Below are 23,011 nucleotides of genomic sequence, written 5' to 3' on the forward strand. Positions count from 1 at the left end.
GGTGAAAAGTAATATAGACAACAAAAACAAGACCTATTCCTTCAAATCCCTTATTAGCAATTTCACTGTAATAGGTGTAATAGAACACCAACATCTGCACATTCCCCTTCAGAGTCCTAACCCATTCTGACTTGAAACTACGGTACACCACTTTTCATTGGATCAAAATTCTACAATTCTTTTCCATAAAGCCTGGTTGCTGAACAGTCTGATTGCTGTAGGTGGAACATACAGGCTGCAGCACTTCAAGGTGGCAGCCCATCATCAACCTCTTGTTCTCAATGAGGAATGAGCAACAAAAGCATTCCCGAATAAAAGAAGCTTAACCCTGCTTCTGGGTACACACAGGGAACATACCATTGCTGAAACCTCACCAGGAAACAGATTGTGAAAGGTGGTTTAGAAATGTTAGGAAGCTGTGTTGTAAAATATCATCAGTATTACTGATTTCAGATAATTTATTTCTTTGCATTTAATTGCCCACAGCCACTGCTGTGAATTCTAACTCTGGTCGACGTATTTCAGGTCAAGAGATGGAGTAATCACAGGCACCATCTTCCAGACCTTCACCATCTTCACTTTGCACACTTTGAGGTACTGGTTTTAAAGAGGGAGAAATTGCCTGATCCTTTTGACTTTCCCTTTTTATATCACCATATTGGCAGGGTGAGTTTCCAAACTAACATATGAAATGTTGTTACATTGGTGTGCTGAGGAGTTACTGAGGAGTCACATGTAGGCCAGACTTGTGATTATGAAGGATGGTAGTTAATCGTGGTCATTTTCCCACAATATCATTATTTAGTTTATTAGACATCAGCGAATGAGATGGGGTTTTCCCTTGACATTTGACTCATGATTATCATTAGGTTCTTAATTCAGGATTTTTTTAATCACGGCAGTATTCAGACCCAGGTCCCCAGAATATTATCTAGGTGGTTAACAGTCCAGTGATAATGCCACCGAGGTTGTCACCTCCATATATGGGATCGCTTTACATATGGCCTCTGTCTTTCACTGAAACATCCTCAAGTATCCCAATGCTAAATTAACTTTGTGATTATGAATCCATTCCAAAAGGCATCAAATAATCTTACATTAGCAGATAAATGAGAATTTCTCCAATTTTAATTGAGAAAATTAATTAATAAATGTTTATATGACATTGGCCTACACATACTTTTTGCAAATGACAGACTGATTGGAATGGGGGGGGGGGGGGGGGTTAGGACATAAGGTTCAAGCATGTTTTGCCATGGAGTTGACCATGATGACAACCTTTTAACCCCAGCTCCCTGCCCTATCTTCAAATCCCTTACCTTCCAAGTCAGTACTGTCTTTTAAATATTTCAATTGATTATGCGTCTAAATCATCTGGCACACTAGTGTACTGTACCAAGCCTGGGACCTCCCTCTTGCCTTTGTTTCATTTCTTTCATTGATTTGTGCTGAAATCCTCCTGACATCCCTTTTACATTATTTAGTTTGATTTATTATTGAGTGGGAAAATTCCCTCTGGCCTTGTGCTGTTGCACTGCCAAAATGTCAGTGGAAACCCCAGTTTAGAAAAATATCTGTTTTTTTATAAGACTGCCTTTCGCAACTGAGTGTTGTAATGTCAGAAAAGTAGCAGCCAAAATATTCACGGAAAGGTCCTCCAAGACGATAATGATAAGATCACTGTTTTTTTTTCAAAAGTGACATTGATAGAGGGATAAACATTGGTTGGGAGCGATGTAGGAGATTGGTCCTAGCTGAGAGGAATGTGAGGCCCTCTGATTAAAATATGCAAAGTTTTCAACAAGGCTTGACAGAGTGGTTACAGTGCAGGCTTTTACCCTGGTAAAAACAATGACTGCAGATGCTGGAAACCAGATTCTGGATCAGTGGTGCTGGAAGAGCACAGCAATTCAGGCAGCATCCGAAGACAGGCAAAATCGACGTTTCGGGCAAAAGCCCTTCATCAGGAATAAAGGCAGAGAGCCTGAAGCGTGGAGAGATAAGCTAGAGGAGGGTGGGAGTGGGGAGAGAGTGGCATAGAGTACAATAGGTCAGTGGGGAAGGAGATGAAGGTGATAGGTCAGGGAGGAGAGGGTGGAGTGGATAGGTGGAAAAGAAGCTGGGCAGGTCGGACAAGTCCGGACAGGTCAGGGGATCGAGTTGCTGGAGGTTAGAAGCTAGGATGAGGTGGGGGAAGGGGAAATGAGGAAACTGTTGAAATCCACATTGATGCCCTGGGGTTGAAGTGTTCCGAGGCGGAAGATGAGGCGTTCTTCCTCCAGGCGTCTGGTGGTGAGGGAGCGGCGGTGGAGGAGGCCCAGCACCTCCATATCCTCGGCAGAGTGGGAGGGGGAGTTGAAATGTTGAGCCACCGGGCGAATTGGCTGATTGGTGCGGGTGTCCCGGAGATGCTCCCCAAAGCGCCCCGCCAGGAGGCGCCCAGTCTTCCCAAGGTAGAGGAGACCGCATCGGGAGCAACGGATACAATAGATGATATTAGTGGATGTGCAGGTAAAACTTTGATGGATGTGGAAAGCTCCTTTGGGGCCTTGGATAGAGGTGAGGGAGGAGGTGTGGGCGCAGGTTTTACAGTTCCTGCGGTGGCAGGCGAAAGTGCCAGGATGGGAGGGTGGGTCGTAGGGGGGCGTGGACCTGACCAGGTAGTCACGGAGGGAACAGTCTTTGCGGAAGGCGGAGAGGGGTGGGGAGGGAAATATATCCCTGGTGGTGGGGTCTGAAGGTGGCGGAAATGTCGGCGGATGATTTGGTTTATGCGAAGGTTGGTAGGGTGGAAGGTGAGCACCATGGGCGTTCTGTCCTTGTTGCGGTTGGAGGGGTTGGGTCTGAGGGCGGAGGTGCGGGATGTGGATGAGATGCGTTGGAGGGCATCTTTAACCACGTGGGAAGGGAAATTGCGGTCTCTAAAGAAGGAGGCCATCTGGTGTGTTCTATGGTGGCACCGCTCCTCCTGGGAGCAGATACGGCGGAGGCGGAGGAATTGGGAATACGGGATGGCATTTTTGCAAGAGGTAGGGTGGGAAGAGGTGTAATCCAGGTAGCTGTGGGAGTCGGTGGGTTTGTAGAAGATGTCAGTGTCAAGTCGGTCGTCACTGATGGAGATGGAGAGGTCCAGGAAGGGGAGGGAGGTGTCAGAGATGGTCCAGGTAAATTTAAGGTCAGGGTGGAATGTGTTGGTGAAGTTGATGAATTGCTCAACCTCCTCGCGGGAGCACGAGGTGGCGCCAATGCAGTCATCAATGTAGCAGAGGAAGAGGTGGGGAGTGGTGCCGGTGTAATTACGGAAGATCAACTGCTCTACGTAGCCAACAAAGAGACAGGCATAGCTGGGGCCCATACGTGTGCCCATGGCTACCCCTTTGGTCTGGAGGAAGTGGGAGGATTCAAAGGAGAAATTGTTAAGGGTGAGGACCAGTTCGGCCAAACGAATGAGAGTGTCGGTGGAGGGGTACTGTTGGGAACGTCTGGAGAGGAAAAAATGGAGGGCTTGGAGGCCCTGGTCATGGCGGATGGAGGTGTAGAGGGATTGGATATCCATGGTGAAGATGAGGCGTTGGGGGCTGGGGAAACGGAAGTCTTGGAGGAGGTGGAGGGTGTGAGTGGTGTCTCGAACGTATGTGGGGAGTTCCTGGACTAGGGGGGATAGGACAGTGTTGAGGTAGGTAGAGATGAGTTCAGTGGGGCAGGAGCATGCTGAGACAATGGGTCGGCCAGGGTGGTCAGGCTTGTGGATCTTGGGAAGGAGGTAGAACCGGGCAGTGCGGGGTTCCCGGACTATGAGGTTGGAAGCTGTGGGTGGGAGATCTCCTGAGGTGATGAGGTTCTGTATGGTCTGGGAGATGATGGTTTGGTGATGGGGGGTGGGGTCATGGTCAAGGGGGCGGTAGGAAGAGGTGTCCTCGAGTTGGCGTTTGGCTTCAGCGATTTAGAGGTTAGTGCGCCAGACTACCACTGCGCCCCCTTTGTCCGCTGGCTTGATGGTGAGGTCAGGATTGGAGCAGAGGGATTGGAGGGCTGCACGTTGTGAGGGTGAGAGGTTGGAGTGGGGGAGGGGGGTCGACAGGTTGAGGCGGTTAATGTCCTGGCGGCAGTTGGAAATGAAGAGGTCGAGGGCAGGTAATAGGCCAGCGCGGGGTGTCCAGGTGGATGCAGTGTGTTGGAGGTGGGCGAAGGGGTCCTCGGAAGGTGGGCGGGAGTCCTGATTATGAAAGTAAGCTCGGAGGCGGAGGCGACGGAAGAATTGTTCGATGTCACGGTGTGTATTAAATTCATTGATGCGTGGATGGAGGGGGACGAAGGTGAGTCCTTTGCTGAGGACTGATCGTTCGTCCTCAGTGAGGGGGAGGTCTGGGGGGATGGTGAAAACTCGGCAGGGCTGGGAGCTGGGAGCTGGTGTGGGTGTAGAGCTGGGAGTGGGGTCGGAGCCAGTACCTGGAGTGGGTGTGATGGTGGGGGGAATGGGGGTAGAGTCATGAGCAGGGGTAGTGTTCCCCTCGGGGTTCTGGGGGGTGGGGATAGTGACAGTAGGGTCTGTGGGGGGCGTGTCAGCAGAATGCAGGTGAGTGGCGCTGGTGGGGTCGGAAGTGGTGGCAGTCACGGCAGTAGGGGTGGTGGAAGTCACTGAGCGTGTGGCATCGGCGATGATGTGAGGGCCGGAAGTGGCTGTGGGAGTGGCCATGATGGGGGCAGAAGTGACATCATCAATCAGCGTGGGGGTGGTAGCTGCATCAGCCGCATGGCTAATGGTGTTTCCGAGGCCAGGGGAATCTTCTGGAATGTTCAAGGAGCGCTGGTTATGGAGCTGGGTAGATAAAAGTTTGTTGTACTTACAGTTTTTGATGTTTGAGATGGAATTGAAATACTGTTTGTTGAGAGTATGAATTCTCCTGAGGATGTAGTACAGAGTGGGTCCTTTGCAATTCTGAGAGAGTGTGGCCCTCAGCTGAGACAGGGCAGACTGTAGAGAGGTTAGGTACCGGCGCATTGCTGCAAGCGTGGAGCGGAGGATCTTGATGGAGAACTGTTGCTGGTGTTTTTGAATCTGTAGTCTGTACTGTTTGTCCTGTTCGGGTCCGAACTCTGCTGGTTTAAAGGTGGTCCGGAGTCCCTCCCTGTCTAGCGGTACAGAACCAGATACAGAGTTGCGGGACATAGGATGCGCCACTTTGAACTGAGGTGAGGAAGGATTTCTTCACTGGGTAGTGAATCTTTAAAATGCTCTGTCTCAGAGGGCTGTGAAAGCTCAGTCACTGAGTACACTTAAGACTGAAGTCAACAGATATTGAGATAATGATATCAAGGGATATAGAGATAATGTGGAAAAATGGCCACGATTAGCCATTATCACTCTGACTCGAGTTGTCAAATGGCCTACTCCTGTGTTCCCATGCGGGAAAACTTCCCTATGTGAAAATAATCTAAACTTACATTATAGAGGGCTGATAAAGACTCAATTTAGTACCTCAACCTAATAAGACAGCACCTTCATGAAAACAGCATTCCCTCAGTATTATAATGAAAAGTCTGCATTAATGGGGTGTTCAAATTATGGCTGGTGCATAGCACTCAGGTTTTTGGCCAAGTTATGTAATATAGCAGAAGAGCCATAATTTTGAAGATTGCATCCTCGTTTTGAAACTCAGTTGTAGTCCGTAACCTTCCCATCCCTATTATTGAAACCTCCTCCTGTCCTTGGAAGCTATCTGGCCTCTCAAGCATCTCCGATATGAATTGATCCACTCTTAGTGATCAGGCTTTCAGTTGCTAGGCCCAAGCCTCTGAAATTTACTGCCTCAACCTTTCCACCCCTCTACCTTGGCCTCCTGCCCTCGGGATGCTCTCGAATGCTGCATCGTTGACTTGATCTTTTGTTCTTCTGTCCTCAATTCTCATTGGATGACCGAGGATCCAGTTCTCTTTGGCAAACACTCCTCTGAAACATGATGGGTGATTTTACCATTTTAAAGCTGCAATATAAATGCAGGTTGTTTTATTATGGCTGTTCCAAAGCCCACATGAAATGTGTGTGATTATCCAGAGGTGGGTGCGACAGGCGGAGCAAGAGGCCGGGAGAGAAGACAGAGAGAGAGAGTGCGAGGCAGTCAGTTCCTTTAATAATTGTGCATTTGAGTTGAAAATAAAAACACTGGAGGCAAGAAAACATACTCGGTCTTTTTTTAAACCAATACCAGGAATTTACTTTAATCCTCACTTTTGCAGATTTGAGTCATCAAAATTCACAGGAGGTTTGCTCGTCTCTTTGACTGTAATTCAGAGTGGCCAGGCTGCTTGGTTACATGTCTGAATAGTCACATTTACAGATAGAAATGCTTGTAGAATATAAAGGATCCCTCCAAAAGGCTCCTGTGGTGTAGTGGTAGTGTCTTTACCTTGGGACCAGGAGGCCTGAGTTCAAGTCTCACCTGCTCTGAAAACAAATGACAGCATCTCTGAACAAATTGGTTAGGAAATGTCCATAAAAGGTTACCTCAGATGGAATGCAGGTACTTAAGCATTTTGCTTTCATGTACTCAAAAATGTTGAGAGCACCATATTCCTACAAAACAGTTCAGTTGCCATACCTTTGCACCAGAGAGAACATAGAACTTCAGCACAGTACAGGTCCTTCAACCCACAATGAATTGGTGAGCATTTATCTTCATCTAAGATCAACATAACCCACACACCCCTCAATTTACTGCCGTCCATGTGCTTGTCCAGCAGTCGCTTAAATGTCCCTAATGTCTTTGATTCTACTACCACTGCTGGCAGTGCATTCCACGCACCCACCACTCTCTACGTAAAGAACCTACCTCTGACATCTCCCCTATACCTTCCTACACTCATCTTAAAATTATGACCCCTTGTGACAGTCATTTATGCCCTGTCTCTGGTTATCTACACTATCTATGACTCTCATTACCTTGTACACCTCTGTTAAATCACCTCTCTTCCTTCTTCTCTCTAGTGTGAAAAGCCCGAATTCACTCAACCTCTCTTCATAAGACAAGCGCTCCAATCCAGGCAGCATCCTGGTAAATCTCCTGTGCAACCTCTCTAAACGTTCCTATACGGAGGCGACCAGAACTGGACACAATATTGCAAGTGTGGTCTAACCAGGGTTTTTCAAAGCTACAGCAAAACCTCACGGCTCTTAAACACAATTCCCCTGTTAATGAAAGCCAAAACACCATATACCTTTTTGACAACCCTATCAACTTGGGTGGCAACTTTGGGCGATGTATGTACATGGACCCCAAGGTCCCACTGTTCCCCACGCTGCCAAGAATCCTGTCTGTAACTCTGTATTCAGCATTCAAATTCAACCTTCCAAAATGAAACACTGTAGCTTAAAATATGGAATTTTTAATTTAAATACATATTGAGATATAAATTCATCCATTACTTTCCCAGTATACATTAACTTTCCCTCTCCTGGGCATAGATGTAGCTGTGAAAGAAGGGCAGGCATTTGAGAATGAAGACCCCACCAATATAGATGTATTATGACAGCCAAGAAAAATAGCCACAGTGCTGCCATTCCAACAACATAGCTGATTTATTGGAATGGAGCCTGTGATTTTATCAGCATTGGAGTTCAGTTACTTTGGAGTGTTCTGCACTTATTTAAATGAGTAAAAAAGCAATTTGCAATGCTGAGAAGATTGTTTGATTGCTTGTAAACTTGATTTAAAACTCAAAAGCAGTTTAATTGGAACACTACAGAACAGGTCAGTCAAAACTGACTCAAAACAGCCTTTCCACTGCATCACTAGACGTACTAAGTGTTCAGAGATGACACATTTTAGGAGTACCTCCCACAATCTAATCAACCACTGAACACATGTTCCACTGAACACCTGTGCACCTCAGTGAAGCTAGGTGAGAGAGGCAATGGCAGAAGCTCATCACAGATTGTAACGTGCACAGAAAACATAAACCAAATGAAACCAACGCTAATCTGTATTCACACGTACGCGAGGGAAATATCCTCGCTTTCTCACTGCAGCCAATTTGAGAAGGATCCAGTTTACATGCTCTGCTGTTCCCTCACGTCCAACCCCAACAAATCACAGAACCACAACCTGGGGAACAAAGTTTAAGTCAACAGTGCAAGTATGGAAACAGCCAGGAAGATACCAGAAGAATTGACTCTCAGAAACAATGTTCCCAGAGCTGCTCAACATTAACAAAATCTCAAATCTTACATAGGACAACTGAAAGGAAGGGCAGCAAACACTTTCTAATGCATAGATTTGTGGAAATATGCATCAGACAGTTGACCCATTGCATTACACTCCAATTCTATTATAAATGAATTATGAAATGTAGAAACTGCTCAACTTATAAAATGTTGCCAGAACATTGTAGCTGAGAAACTAATATGTAAAGCAACACATTAAAAAACTGAAGTGGTGGGCAATTTTGTCCACAATTTATGTGAAGCGTCCAGTCATGGAAGTGGATTACGTTCATCAGCTTCATATCAATGAGGGAAATTTTAATACATAATGAAATGAAACATATAAAGTAAAAAATCTCGCAAAAATACTCCAAGAACTATGAACCCAGAACATATTGTCTCAGTCACATACTGGTTCTACGGCATCAACATGTACTTCTGTAGCAACTATCACCAATTTAAAAAATGTCTAATGGACTGATTAGATAGCAAAAGACTTTCAGAAATTTGCAAGGGTTTTAGTGTAAAGTGTTTCTCTTCTGTCCCTTTCCCTATCCAGAACCATAAAATCCCTACAGTGTGGAAACAGGCCATTTGGCCCAACAACTCCACACCAACCCTCCACAGAGTAACTCACCCTGACCCATTCCCTACCCTACCACTCTACATTTGCCCCTAACTAATGCACTTAACCTATACATCCCCGAACACCGTGGCCAATTCACCTAAACTGCACATCTTTGGATTGTGGGAGGAAACCCACACAGGCACGGAGAGAATGTGCAAACTGCACAGAGTCGCTTGAGGCTGGAATTGAACCTGGGTCCTTGATGCTGTGAGGCAGCAGTGCTAACCACTGAGCCACCGTGCCACCCAACTTCCACTATTTTTAAGAAAAGTAACCCTTAATCAATTAAACAAAACACCCATTCACCTAATTAAATTACTGAGGGGGAGAACAAGGGCGTAATATATTCCAGCCTCTGTGGTGCCCATCTCTCTCTCATAGCTTTGAATGTTGGTGGACATGGTGAGCACCCTCTTGGGCATAGGTGTAGCTGCGGAAGAAGGGCAGGCAATTGGGAATGAAGAACCTTGCCACGTCCCACTGCTTGGACCTTCTGATGGCTACTTTAGACTGACCCGGGAGCATTCTAACCTGCCAGCCCACACCTCCCAAAGGTCAGGAAGATGGGGCTGAAGTGCAACCAAAAAGGACAATAACAGGTTTTGTTTTAAATAGACAAAACAGGGGTTGTAACTTCCAATAATCAATGAACTTCAAAGCATCACAGAATAAATAGTTGGGCAAGGCATTAGTGAACCACCTTAATCTTATATTGGACAGCACCAGTCAATTATGTTGTGTGGTTTTAAAACAATTACAGATGGGAGTTCAAGTAACAATGCTCTAAAGCATACACATGCCCACATGGATCAGCTGGGAGCGTTTGCCTGCAACTTCGAAACTAAAGTACACAACATTGCTAGAAGGGAGTACAATGGTTCAAGATTAACACCACCTCTTATCTAAAATGTATACACGGATATAAACAGCAAAGTTGGGAAATTTATTTACTTGATAATCTCACTAACATTTGGATAACTAGGCTCCACCCACCCCAGTAACACAATATTGAGCCTCGCAGCAGTAACTGCAGGAGAGAAACACAATCTACTGGTTAGAGGAACAGTGATATGTAAAGAATAGAAATGCCAGCAGTAAGAGCATTGCTATTGTCATGGACGAGGCTGAAACGGGGAGGGGTGGTATCTGTCTTTTAAAACCAGAAAAAACTGTGGATGCTGTAAATCAGGAACAAAAACAGAAGTTGCTGGAAAAGCTCAGAAGGTCTGGCAGAATCTGTGAAGAGAAATCACAGTTAACTTTTCAGGTCCGGTGACCTTGCTCAAAAATGGGATCTGTCCTTTGCTGGGTCATGTCCAGGTGAAGAGGAGGAGTCTGCAGGGGCCCTGGGGAGAGAAAGACAGGGGTTGCATGGAGAATGGGGACAAACATGTCGACAAAAAGGAGCTTCAGCTAATTGAGAGCCAGAAAATTATGAAATCAGTAAGGTAATTATTTATTTGCAAATGAATGTGAAATCTATAGCTTAAGGCTGAAAATGTTCAAGAAGTACTGTATGGGGAAAACAATGGATGATATTTAATGAATATTGAGACAATTCTGTGGTAAAAATAGTAAATGCCTGGTTAAAAGCTTCCAGGTTTTAGATATGCAATGGAAATGATTTAGCAGTGATCTTGCCAAAATGTGGAAAGTGAGTTCAGTGTGATGGTTTTTGTTTGCAAAGATCTGTGATCAGTTATTTTGAAATAAACCTTTTGTTGTTTACTCATCACAATTGTCTTTGTTAAGTATTGTGACATCTTTTTCCATGTGCTGTGGCTTAACTGATTATTGAGGATATTGCTGAATTCTTCTAATTCTGCTTCTGTGCAAGTCCACATACTGCTACTACCTTTAATACTTGTACTGTAACTGCATTGCATAATAAACAAGTGGGAATAAATAACATTCCCCCCCCAAAAAAATAATATTTTATGCCCTGTTTCCAGCATTTGCTTTATTTTGCTCTCCTGGTATTTGTTCCATGATGTAGTTATTTTCAATGTAGAAATCTTTATCACTCAGTTTGCAAAATATGTTTTTCTATTATAAAAGCATAATTTTGTGAACGGGAAAAGGAAATGCAGGTGAATGATTTAGTGTTAATTTATTAGAAGGTCTTTTGCTATTTTTAAACTTGGAATTAAAACCTTAGGTCATGTTGCAACAATATGATATATTACTGTTTAATATATTCTCACTTGTAGACAGGATTATTATTTGCAGTGCTTATTGTGAGGTTCAAGTCTCCAGGCATGCAGCAAATTTCAAGAGAGCATAGCTTGCTGCATGATATAAATGACCAAGGTCATGGTTGTAAGTTGTATAATACAGAAACCTGAGCTCTGACAGACCTTTATAAATAGAACAAAACACAAAATGTTTTGTTAAACTTTTATAACACAATTTAACTCCACTGTGACTTTGGTTCTCAAATCTGGACACCTGGAAGGGGTGACAGGGAGGATTAAATGGATGAGTGGGAGGGGTAGTAGAGGCCTAGAACCAGGATGTGCAGAAGGATATATAACGGAGAGCCCAAACCCATCAAAACATGTCAAGGAAATAGCCCAAACCCTAACTTTTTCTTATTTTAAAAGCAAGTGTGAGGCATTGGGTTCTGGATGTAATTCGATCAATCAGACTACTAGGCTTGAAGTAAAAGCTTACTTTATTTATTCACTATAATTAAAATGCAGACAAAATAAAAAGAAAAGAAAAGAATTGGCTTCATTGTAACTCTCTCAAAATACTTAACAGAATCATAAACTATTCATTAACTATTCCAAGATACCAACATCCTATAAACCCACTCTTGGCAAAGGCAAATTCAGTAAAACAGGTTGTCTCACATGCAAGTCTAGCAGAAGGAGAAGAACCCAAGCTTTTAGCTGTAGCAAAGAGAGTGAGAGATGTAACAGCTTTCAACCCCAACAGCTACTGAATGCTAAACTAAAGTCCTGGTTCTGTGGGAACTTGACCCCACCCATTCAGACTGCTTCTATTGTTCCAATCTCTTAAAAAAAAGGTCGCACAAGCTGTCATTTTTTTGGCTTGAATAAGACTGCTCCTCATCTCTGTCTCAACTTCTCTTCATAAAAAACAAGACAAAATACACCTCTTAAAATGATAGCATCGTCACAATAATTTCTCTCCCTGCAGCAAGTAGTAATGTAGTTAAACATATCAACCTCTTACAGTGCGGTACAGGCACCCAATGCCAAACAGAACCATGAATAAAGAAACCTCTAGAAGCTTGGAACCAGCACAAGGAATCAAACAGCACAAAACAACTTAGAGTCATAGAGATGTACAGTACGGAAACAGACCCTTCGGTCTAAACTGTCCATGCAGACCAGATATCCTAACCTAATGTAGTCCCATTTGCTAGCACCTGACCCATATCCCTCCAAATCCTTCCTATTCACACCCCCATCCAGATGCCTCTTAAATGTTGCAATTGTACCAGCCTCCACTGTTTCCTCTGGCAGCTCATTCCATACATGCACCACCCTCTGCATGAAAAAGTTGCCCCTTAGGTCTCTTTTATATCTATCCCCTCCCACCCTAAACGTATGCCCTCTAGTTCTGGACTCCCACACCAGGGAAAAGACTCATGATTTTATAAACCTCTATGAGTTGGCCCCTCAGCCTCCGACGCTCCAGGGAAAACAGCCTCATCCTATTCAGCCACTCCCTATAGCTCAAATTCTCCAAGCCTGGCAACATCCTGTAAGTCTTTTCTGAACCCTTTCAAATTTCACAACATCCTTCCGATAGGAAGGAGACCAGAATTGCATGCAATATTCCAAACACTCCTTCCCAACATTTCTCTACAGCCCTGCAATCTTGAACACAGAGGATTGCTCACCATAGGAGTAAAGTTTATCACAGATCCCTATAGTAATACACAATTTTGTTTTACTCAAAATATTATTCATAAACTTTGTGAAAACAACCATTTCAACTACTGCACAAGAATTATCATTTAGACACTATACCAATTCAGATCCCATTCTCACAATGCCAGCTATGACCAACACATTTATGTTTAATATTTGCTGCAATTAAAACAGTTTGATGAGATTGGTTTACTCTTTTTATTTCATGAATTGTTGAGTTAAACAGTACACACTGTTAATCCATGATTTTTCATGGTTAAGTGATGATACTTGCAATTGAGTAAACTTCAGGAGAAAAAAAAATGCTGCTGGACTGATTGGGAGACTCTTAAAACTTCACTTTCCACTGTGTTATGGATGTGCCTTAGCTTCACATTGCGAGACTGAAGTCAACAACACACTGGGGTTATCCACCACATTTTTACATTGTTGTTAAAACTGCCTTCATCAAAGTGATGTGTGTAGAACAACAGCTGTACAAGTAAACGTGCTGAGTAAAAATCATCCCATTACAGGATTCAGACAGTAAACCACGCAAACCTCAGTCATATGGTCTGTCATCATTCGACCCACTGTGCACAAATACTTTTCTTCGAAATACACCTAGTCACCCACTATTCTCTGAAACTGATGATTCACTGAAATATCTAAATGTTCGCAAATTGTGCATAGGCATTTTCTCCTTCCTTTTGAACAAAAATACAGCATCTGTAGTTTGTAATATAGACAAATCAGCATTGCAATACTTTGCTGGCCAAGACTTTAGACAATATAAAATATCTGGCACATTTTGTTTTAAGATAGATTCCTTATTCTAAAGCAGTTACAAGATCAATTCTCGTCCATGTACTTCTTCCCAGGCACATGATGGCTGCACCAAACTAATAAGACTATAACACACAGATTTCTAAACCATAATCATCAGGGCTCACAAAAGAATGTATTGATGTCTGCAGTTCTATTAGAATGCTAACCAACACCACATAATAATGCAATGTCTAGTCTGAATCATATATTTTCCAGCAATGTTTAGCTCAATGCTGGTGACTTAACTATCTTGATATCACCACAGTCACACTTCTTTTAAGCTATAATTACTACGTAGCATTATCCGAAAAAAGTACAGATGCATGGAGGAGGATGTGATGTTGGGGTGTTTCTGTGCACAAACAAAAATAAAAAACTTAAAAGGGCAAATTTCTAAAGGACAGCTAAACCAGATTTTTGTTTAGCACTTCTGTTTTGTCTGGAACAAAATGTGAACAAAAAAAAAGGATACAAATTTCAGGATGCCTAATTGCTGCATTAAGTCCAGTCTGAAAGACTAGGATCAACCACATTGTTGTAGCAGACTGGCATTAAGACACACAGCACCTTCTGAAATGAAGCACATCTGCCTGCACATCCTGTCAACCTCTGAACTTCAGCCAGTTCCTGTCAAGTGTATAATTACCACAGCACTGCATAACTATGAGGGATCAAGCCAGGCTTCCTGATCTAGTAGCAAAAAAAAGCTTCAATTGTCTTATCTTTATGGTGAAAGCTGGTTGCCACTCTTTGCCCAAGACTAATGTCACAGCAAAGAACTCCAGTGGAATAGAGATCACCTTAAACCTCCATTTTGCAACTGCTTTCCGTGAAATTGAAACATTTTCAGTTTGGAGGATAATTCCAATTCTGTTGCCTCGCACTGTAGGATCGTGATACACACATGGAGATTAATTTATTCATTAACAGATACTAGAGCATTATACCTTTTCTCCTACAAAGACAGAGATATGATGGAAAAGCTCAGCAGGTCTGACAGCATCTGTGGAGAGAAATCAGAGTTAATATTTCAGGTCTGGTGATCCTTCCTCAGAACCCTTTCTCCTGTCCAATTACCTCCTGCCTTACTTCCACGAATGTATTCTCATTGACAGATTGCTGTAAAAAGCAGCCAAGTTTGGGGTGGTGTTACACACACTGATAATGTCACAGGATTAGTTATCCAAAGACCCAAGCCAATGTTTCAGAGTCATGGTAGAATTTAAATTCAATTCATAAAATCTTGAATCGCTAAATAGTCTCAGTCATGGTGATTTGAGAGACAACCATCAATTGTTGTAAAAACCCTTCTGGTTCACTAACATCTTTTAAGTAAGGAAATCTGCCACCCATCGCTAGTTTGGCTTAAATATGACTCCAGACCTACACAAATGTGATTGACTCTTAACAACCCCAGTAGGCCAGCAGCCACTCAGTTCAAAGGATGATTAGGGGTAAGTAACAAATAAGGGTCTTGCCAGTGATGCTCACATCTCATGAAAGGATAAATGAATCAAGAACTTTGCATTGTGCAGGCGGTAGCAGAAACAATTTGATCATGTGGAAGTGGGAGGGGGAAAGGGGGGTGGGAGGAGCCACAGACCATCATGATCTGTCACCACTCAGCATTGGTTCATGTACAGTTTCCAGTGCAAGTCACTGAGCTATTATTAACAGTACTGTTCTAGATGCTTCACTGCCTTCTAACACAAGTCTGGGATATAGACTGCACCATTACTTTCAGCAATGTCAGGAAGTAACAAGGAACTTCTATTCCTATCAGGCACAAAAAAAAATTACAATTGCAGGGCGTGGAATCAAGAACCCAAATATATTCTAGCCCTCAGAAAATTATTTTTATTCAACATGATGAAATGTTTTCTCACATTTAGTGTCCAACTGTTTTCATTAAGGAAAAACACAATACTTAGGGGAGGTGCAGCATTACCAATCTCTAGTATTTTGTTCCCTCTCTCATTAATGAAGTTGTACAATACTTCCACTTCCACTGTGTCATAATTGGCAGAAGAGTTTGGACATATAAGGTCAGTGGGAACAAAGATTTTAGCATAGTAGTAATGTTAATGGACTAAATCCAGAAGCCTAGACAAATGTTCCAGAGACCAGAATTCAAATCCCATCTCACAGCTAGGGAATTTCAATTATGCTCAATGCATTCTACGCTCACTTTGAACAGAAGGTCAGTGAAACAGTGTCACATGTCCTAGCAGTTCCGGATGCACCCATATCCTGGTCAATGCCGCATACATTAGATCGGCCTTCTTGAGAGTGAAACCATAAAAAGCTACTGGGCCAGATGGAGTCCCAAGCTGTGCATGGACCAGCTGACGGGAGTATTCGCTGACATCTTTAACCTTTCCTTACTACAATCTGAAGTTCCCACCTTCTTCAAGAAGACCACCATCATTCCTGTGCTAAAAAAAGATCATGCAGCATGCCTCAATGGCTACCACCCAGTGGCTCTGACCTCCATGATTATGAAGTACTTCAAGATGTTAGTCATGGCTCATATCAACTCCAGCTTCCCACATTGCCTTAATCCTTTACAATTCACCTACAGGCGCAACAGGTCCATCGCAGACACCATCTCCCTGACCCGACATTCTAGACAAATGCTTTCTATGTTACAATAATAAAAATTGTTAAGAGTCCTTATGGACATGTTGAATTTCCTCAAATCTTCGCAGGACTTTCACACTTAATGGTAATGTCTGAGGGAGTGTTGCTCAACATAAAGACCTTGGAGTGCAAGTTCATAGCTCCTTGAAATTAGAGTCGCAGGTAGATAGGATAGCGAAGGTGGCATTTGGTATGCTTTCCTTTATTGATCAGAGTACTGAGTACAGGAGCTGGGAGATCATGTTGCGGCTGTACAGGACATTGGTTAGGCCACTGTTGGAATATGCATGCAATTCTAGTCATCTTCCTATCAGAAAGATGTTGTGAAACTTGAAAGGGTTCAGAAAAGATTTACAGGGATGTTGCCAGGGTTGGAGGATTTGAGCTATAGGAAATGTTGAATAGGTTAGGACTGTTTTCCCTGGAGTGTTGGAGGCTGAGGGATGACCTTATAGAGGTTTATAAAATCATGAGGGGCATGGAAAGGATAAACAGTCAAAGTCTCTTTCCTGGGATGGGTGAGTCCAGAACTAGAGGACATAGGTTTAGGGTGGGAGGAGAAATATATGAAAGAGACCTAAGGGGCAACTTTTTCACACAGAGGGTGGTACGTGTAAGGAATGAGCTGCCAGAGGAAACGGTGGAGGCTGGTACAATTGTAACCTTTAAAAGGCATTTGGATGTGTATATGAATAGGAAGGGTTTGGAGGGAAATGGGCCGGGTGCTGGCAGGTGGGACTAGATTGGCTGGGGATACCTGGTCAGCATGGACAGGTTGAACTGAAGAGTCTGTTCCTTGCTGTACTCTATGTTGTTATGGTTTCTTGACCACCATGTTGATGTGGCTGAACAAGAACAGATTGTTGTTGGTCATCATTCCCAGGAATTTGACACTCTCAACCACCTCCACCTTAGCACCACTGATGCAGACAAGGGCATGCCCTCCACTCTGCTTCCTGAAGTCTATGATGTAAAATTTCATGGGATTTATCAATTTTCAGGCACTTTAATTTCTCCAATACAAACTTCTTACTGATGCTAATTTTCTTCAACTTCTTATTCTCCCTAGCCACTTGGAATTGTAGTTCTGAGAGATTTCTTGTATCTTCCCCAGTGAAAACAGACACAAAGTAATAATTTATCTTCTCTACTAGTTCTCAATTTACCATTACATTCCCCATGAATTCAAAAAGATGGCTCATCACCACTTTCTCAAGGGCAATTAGAGATGGGCAATAAATGATGCCCTTGTCAGCTTTGTATAAAGATCGGAAAGGGTTAAAATCAGAGTATGTAATTTGTACCATCCACTATACTATCACACGGAGTTGGTGAGGAGGAGTCTGTAATTAAGATAGAAGCAGCAGCACTCTTGTAAACTATACCTAGTACTTTAATGTAATAATTATGTCCTATTTAACATTAAATCCCTTTGAGATTGTAGTGTAGGACACAAGATACTAGCAGCCCTGACCATCTAACAAACATAATTCCAGTGGCACTACAAATTAACAAATAAAACTGAACAGACCTCCCCACTCTGAATTCTGAAGGGTGATGGCGATTACTCTTGCAAACTTTTACAAGTCCACCATCGAGAGCATTCTGTTTGGATGTTTCACTGCCTGGTAAGGCAACTATAATATTCAAGATTGGAGAGGGTTACAGAGAGTGGTCCAGACAATCACAAAGGCCAACCTTCCATCTATAGAATCCATCTACCAGGCCCAACGTAAAGGAAAGGCCGCCAGCATTCTCAAAGATCCATCCCCCCCTGGCAATGTTTTTCTAAAACCACTACCTTCGGGGAGAAGGTACAGAAGCCTGAACACACGCACCAACCAGTTTCGAAACAGTTTCTACCCTACTCTTGTTAGAATACTGAATGGACTCTCAAACTCTTAACATTCACCTGTCCCTGTGTTTTTGTTTTTGCCGCTGTTTACCTATTATTTACTTATCTATGCTACTTAACTCTGTGATCCGCCTGTATTACTCGCTAGACAAAGGTTTTCACTGTGCCTCGGTACACGTGACAATAAATTCAATTCAATTCAATTCCTATTGTTAAATCGATCAATCACACACCATTTTACCCACACCTGTGACTAACATGTCACAATATTGTACTTGTATAATCTAACGACGTGGATAACAAAGGGATCATATTCTTTCGGGAAGGAAATACACAATTGATATCCAGGCCAATGTGTTGGGATTTTGTTACACCAATTGTGAAACCGGATTGAATTCCCACATGCAGCAGTTTCCAGACCTGAAAATAGCACTGTTAGCTTTCTAGCTGTTGCAGTGAAACAGAAAGTGCTGAATATCCAAGATGTCATAAAAACAGATTGAATATAAGTTTTGAGTTGCTTGCATCATTAATGCTAACTTCCATTTCCTCGTCTAAAATAAATTTAGATCTAAAATAAAGAGCAAGACCAGTTATTTGCAAAGTAGACAAAAACTACCTAAAAGCTAGACATACACTCTTCAATCAATCAATCACATTTAAAAATAACAGACCCAGCCTGCCCTCTTACGAGATAATCCAATCAAAAACAACTCGCTTCTCATCAACCAAGAAATGAGTGTGTGGTGGCCCTAAAGTTGTACATTGATGAGCATTAGCAGAGTATCACTTTACACATTGTATGGTGCATGGCTCCTGTTGTTACTTAAAAAAGACAACCCCTTACTCTCAACAGCATCATAAATGATCTAATGGTGTTCCTCAAATAACTAACTGTAATATGGAAAATTTCAAGATGGTTTGACACAAGCAAACAAATATATTTTTACATCTGCAAAATTATTTGAAAGCTAGTCAATGTTTAATGTTACTTATTTGGTACACAATAACTTATAAGCATTTTCTACATAATTCCCTCTATAATAATTAAACTTTGGTTCACCTCAATTTGAGTGTATTCACAGTAATTGACTGTGTCTTAATGAGACAGCCTAGTTTAAACAGAATTTGCAGATAAGACATAATGTTCACAAGGTACAACACTGATTATTGGAAAAGAGAATGACTTACAACCTAATCTGACCAACAGTTTTGAAGACCCACTAAAAAGATTGTATATAATTATAAAAGAAAGGAAAACAAACAATTCCAATGCCTTGTCCATTTATAGCACTCATTAGTGCAGCAATAAGGTCCACATAAATTCTCAGAAAAGGTAATCCCACCAGTTGTAGACCCATGGTTCAGCATTGTAAAGGATGAAAATGGAAGAAAAAGTCTTTATGCTATCAAAGTCGAACCATGAAACTGTTAAATTAATTAAATCAAACCAGGAAATATTTGGCTCCATAGATGAGAAACGTCAGTTATGACAATAGATCAGAGAAGGTGGGTCTGTTTCCCTTGGAGTGGAGAAGGCTAGTGGGAAACAGAAGTTCAAAACCTTGAGGTGTCTGGACGGAGCAGATAGGAAGAAACTGTTCCCACTTGGAGAAGAATTGAAAGTGTGTTCTCGAGTTCTTAAAGTGTTTTGCAAAAGAAAACTTTCCCACACAGGAAGTGGTTCACATTTGGATTGCACTGGAAGTCTGGTAGAGGCAGATTCAACTGAGGCATTCAATAGCAAATTAGATGATTATTTAAACAACATGCAGTGTTACAGAGAAAAGGCAGGCATTTTTGCTCCCACTCAGAGAAACATTGCGAGATCAAAGGGCTGAAAGGTCTCCTTCTACACCATAACGAATCAGAGAAGCAACAAGTCAGGCAGCAACTGTCGAGGGCGAAACTGTTGACATTTCTGGTTGATGAGCTTTCATCAGAACTGAATACTGAAAGCAGAACTTATTCAGCTACTTGCCATTTACACTTTCTGTAGTCTGCATTTCTTTTCTGCTCTGTTACTCGCTGTTTTTGCCTTGCACCTTCATCTCTTTTGCCCTTGAGTCTCTATTGCTTTCCCTCCTATCACTGGCCTGCTCATTTGTTCTAGTCATTTTTCTTGCCTCTGAACTTGTATAAAACCTACAACATCTCGAAGGTTTTCCCAGTTCTGATGACAAGTCACTGACCTGAAATATTAACTGTTTCCCGCTGCTGGCTGAGTTAAGTATTTGCAAAATGCTGATTTTTTTTATTTTAGATTTTCAGTATCTACAGCACTTTTTCTTTGTTTAAAAGTAAACCACTGGTAACTTATGCAAAGCAGCTTTTCTTTTCAAATTTTGGCCTGAAAATGGGATATACAAAACCATCTGAAATACTCCTAGAAAGAAGGTAAGGATTCAACCACTGAACCTCTATCTCGAGTTGGTGTTCACCATGAATAATTTCCATTCCCTCTAGAAACAGAATTAAATATCACAAGATACCCAGCTGTAATTACTGACCAACAACACTGGGTTTCAGACCAATTTACATGGCCTTCCTTTAATGTAAGGCCCTTTTGGTGCTACTCATTGTTATTCCATTGAATAATCTTCCCTCCACATCAGTTTCCATGGTAATGTGTCTTATTTCTTAATTTGCATTTGGTTTTACAGACATAAATCAATTTAGAGGTAAGTATTTCCCATTAGTAAGTCATCGCTGTAGTACAATGAATAATCTACCGTTGCATCTTTCGAAAATAAAAACTGAAAGATACTTTGTGCTAATATTGTTGACCTAAACATCTTGGTGGCAGAACAATTTTCAACATTTTTGCCTCCAGAGGTGGAAGCTGAGTTTGAATCTAATTTAGACTGACACTGGTGAGGATTTTACTCAGTTCGCATATCCTTAAATAGAGAGTGAGCTTGGAACAATACAAATCACTTGTAGATCTGAGCAGAAGCTTACTTCCCTCATTCCTAGTAATTGTGTCACCCTTCAACTACTTTATTGATTCTATTCTTGTCACTGTTTGTTTACCTTCTCTCATTACTCGCAAACTCTAAATATCCCGTCCCACCTACTCTGTTTCCCTTTTTGCATTTACTGTTAAAAGAACAACCCATTTCACAATAAATCATATTAACAACTAATTGCTATAACAACAATAACCTCCTACTTGAACTGATTACTTCCCAGGACCTCTCAGTTTTGACAATGAGAAGAAAAGCAGAGAAAATTGAAAATACAAGAGTACGTTTGTCAGGAAACCTTTTGCCTTCTGTAAAAGATACATTCAATTTGCAGAGCCTTCCTTACCTCCAAGGAATGGACGTGGAAAACAAAGTAGCAAGCTGTAATAATAACAGAATGAGATTCAAACTGTATAATGTACACACATTTTTGAAATTTAGAGGTCATGTTGCAGCTGTACAGGACATTGGTTAGGCCATTTTTGGAATATTCTGGTCTCCTTCCTATCAGAAGAATGTTGTGAAACTTGAAAGGGTTCAGAAAAGATTTACAAGGATATTGCCAGGACTGGAGGATTTAAGCTATAGGGAGAGACTAAATAGGCTGAGGCAGTTTTTCCTGAAGCGTTGGAGGCTGAGGGGTGACCTTAAATCATGAGGGCAATGGATAGGATAAATAGACAAGGTCTTTTCCCTGGGGTAGGAGAGTCCAGAACTAGACGGCATAGGTTTAGGGTGAGAGGGAAAAGATATAAAAGAGACATAAGGGGCAACTTTTTTTACGCAGAGGGTGGTACGTGAACGGAATGAGCAGCCAGAGGAAGTGGTGGAGGCTAATATAATTGCAACATTTAACAGGCATTTGGATGGATATATGAATAGAAAGGGTTTGGAGGGATATGGGCTGGGTGATGGCAGATGGGACTAGATCAGGTTTGGATATCTGGTCGGCATGGATGAGTTGAACCAAAGGGTCTGTTTCCATGCTGTACATCTCTCTGACTCTATGACCATGGTTTTGAGTTCCACCATGGTTGATGGTGAATTGAATTCAGTTAAGACAATTGGAAATTAAGAGTCTAACTATGACCATGAAGCCATTGGTGCTTGTTGGGAAAAAGCCATCTGGTTCATTAATGTCCTTTAAGGAAGAAACTGCCATCCTTAGCTGGTTTTGCCTACATGTGACTCTAGACCCACAAACAATGTGGTTGACTCTTAACTGCTCTCTTGGCAATTAGGGATAGGCAATGCATATTACCCTAGCTGGTGACATCCTCATCCCACGAATGAATTTTAACACAAAGCATTTTGCCTGTGAATGGTGAAGCCATTTTGTTCTGGTAATACAACGATGGATTTGCCACAAAGTACATCAAAAGAAGAGCCATAATACTCAGGCAATCTAATAATCGAACAATTCTGTTCTCAATTTTAAAGAATCAGAAAGGAAGCAAAACAAAATAATTTTCATTTCTTTTCCAAATCTTTGTTGAAAAATGAGAAATGAAAGCAATTCACACCCAAACTCATGAATTTCTTTAGCACAGTTTAATAATTCAATTTAATTTCCATAATTTCTATTGCAGATCAGTCTCCTAACATTAAGCAAGTGAGCTATAGTCAAACAGGGTTAAGACTAAATATTGTACAAAACACAGTATAATGGTTTAGTTTCTAGAGGCTAAATCAATTCCCTAAATTGGCTAATGTAGGTTCTCATGTAAACTGACTGGATGTCTGAGTCAGGAGAAGTGTTACTCCATTTAAAATTATTTGAGCACAATTATTGGTGAGCTCAGCCTCTGCATTGTTAGAACAGTTACACATGATAGTGGCTAGGTTAATTGTTGAAATTCAGCATTCCATTAAGAAGGTTCTGGGAAGGCGACACATCAGCTTGATGGTAAAGACATTGAATGCCAAGAGATGATGATCAGATTCTCTCTTGCTAGAAATGCTCACTGACTGGCATTAATGTGGCACAAATGTTACTTGTTACTTCTCAGT

The 23,011-nt window shown here is 42.0% G+C and overlaps 1 protein-coding gene across 1 annotated transcript in view; it reads right to left on the minus strand.

Annotated features, from left to right (window-relative positions):
• The window catches only part of LOC122539850 (inactive phospholipase C-like protein 2), a 226,613-nt gene that overhangs the window by 183,326 nt on the left and 20,276 nt on the right, over nucleotides 1-23,011 (minus strand). The gene's annotated exons all lie outside the window — the stretch shown is intronic.

This window comes from Chiloscyllium plagiosum, unplaced genomic scaffold (genome assembly GCF_037043375.1).
Source record: "Chiloscyllium plagiosum isolate Xiang-an unplaced genomic scaffold, Cpla_swu_hap1 HiC_scaffold_32, whole genome shotgun sequence".
Lineage (NCBI taxonomy): Eukaryota > Metazoa > Chordata > Chondrichthyes > Orectolobiformes > Hemiscylliidae > Chiloscyllium > Chiloscyllium plagiosum.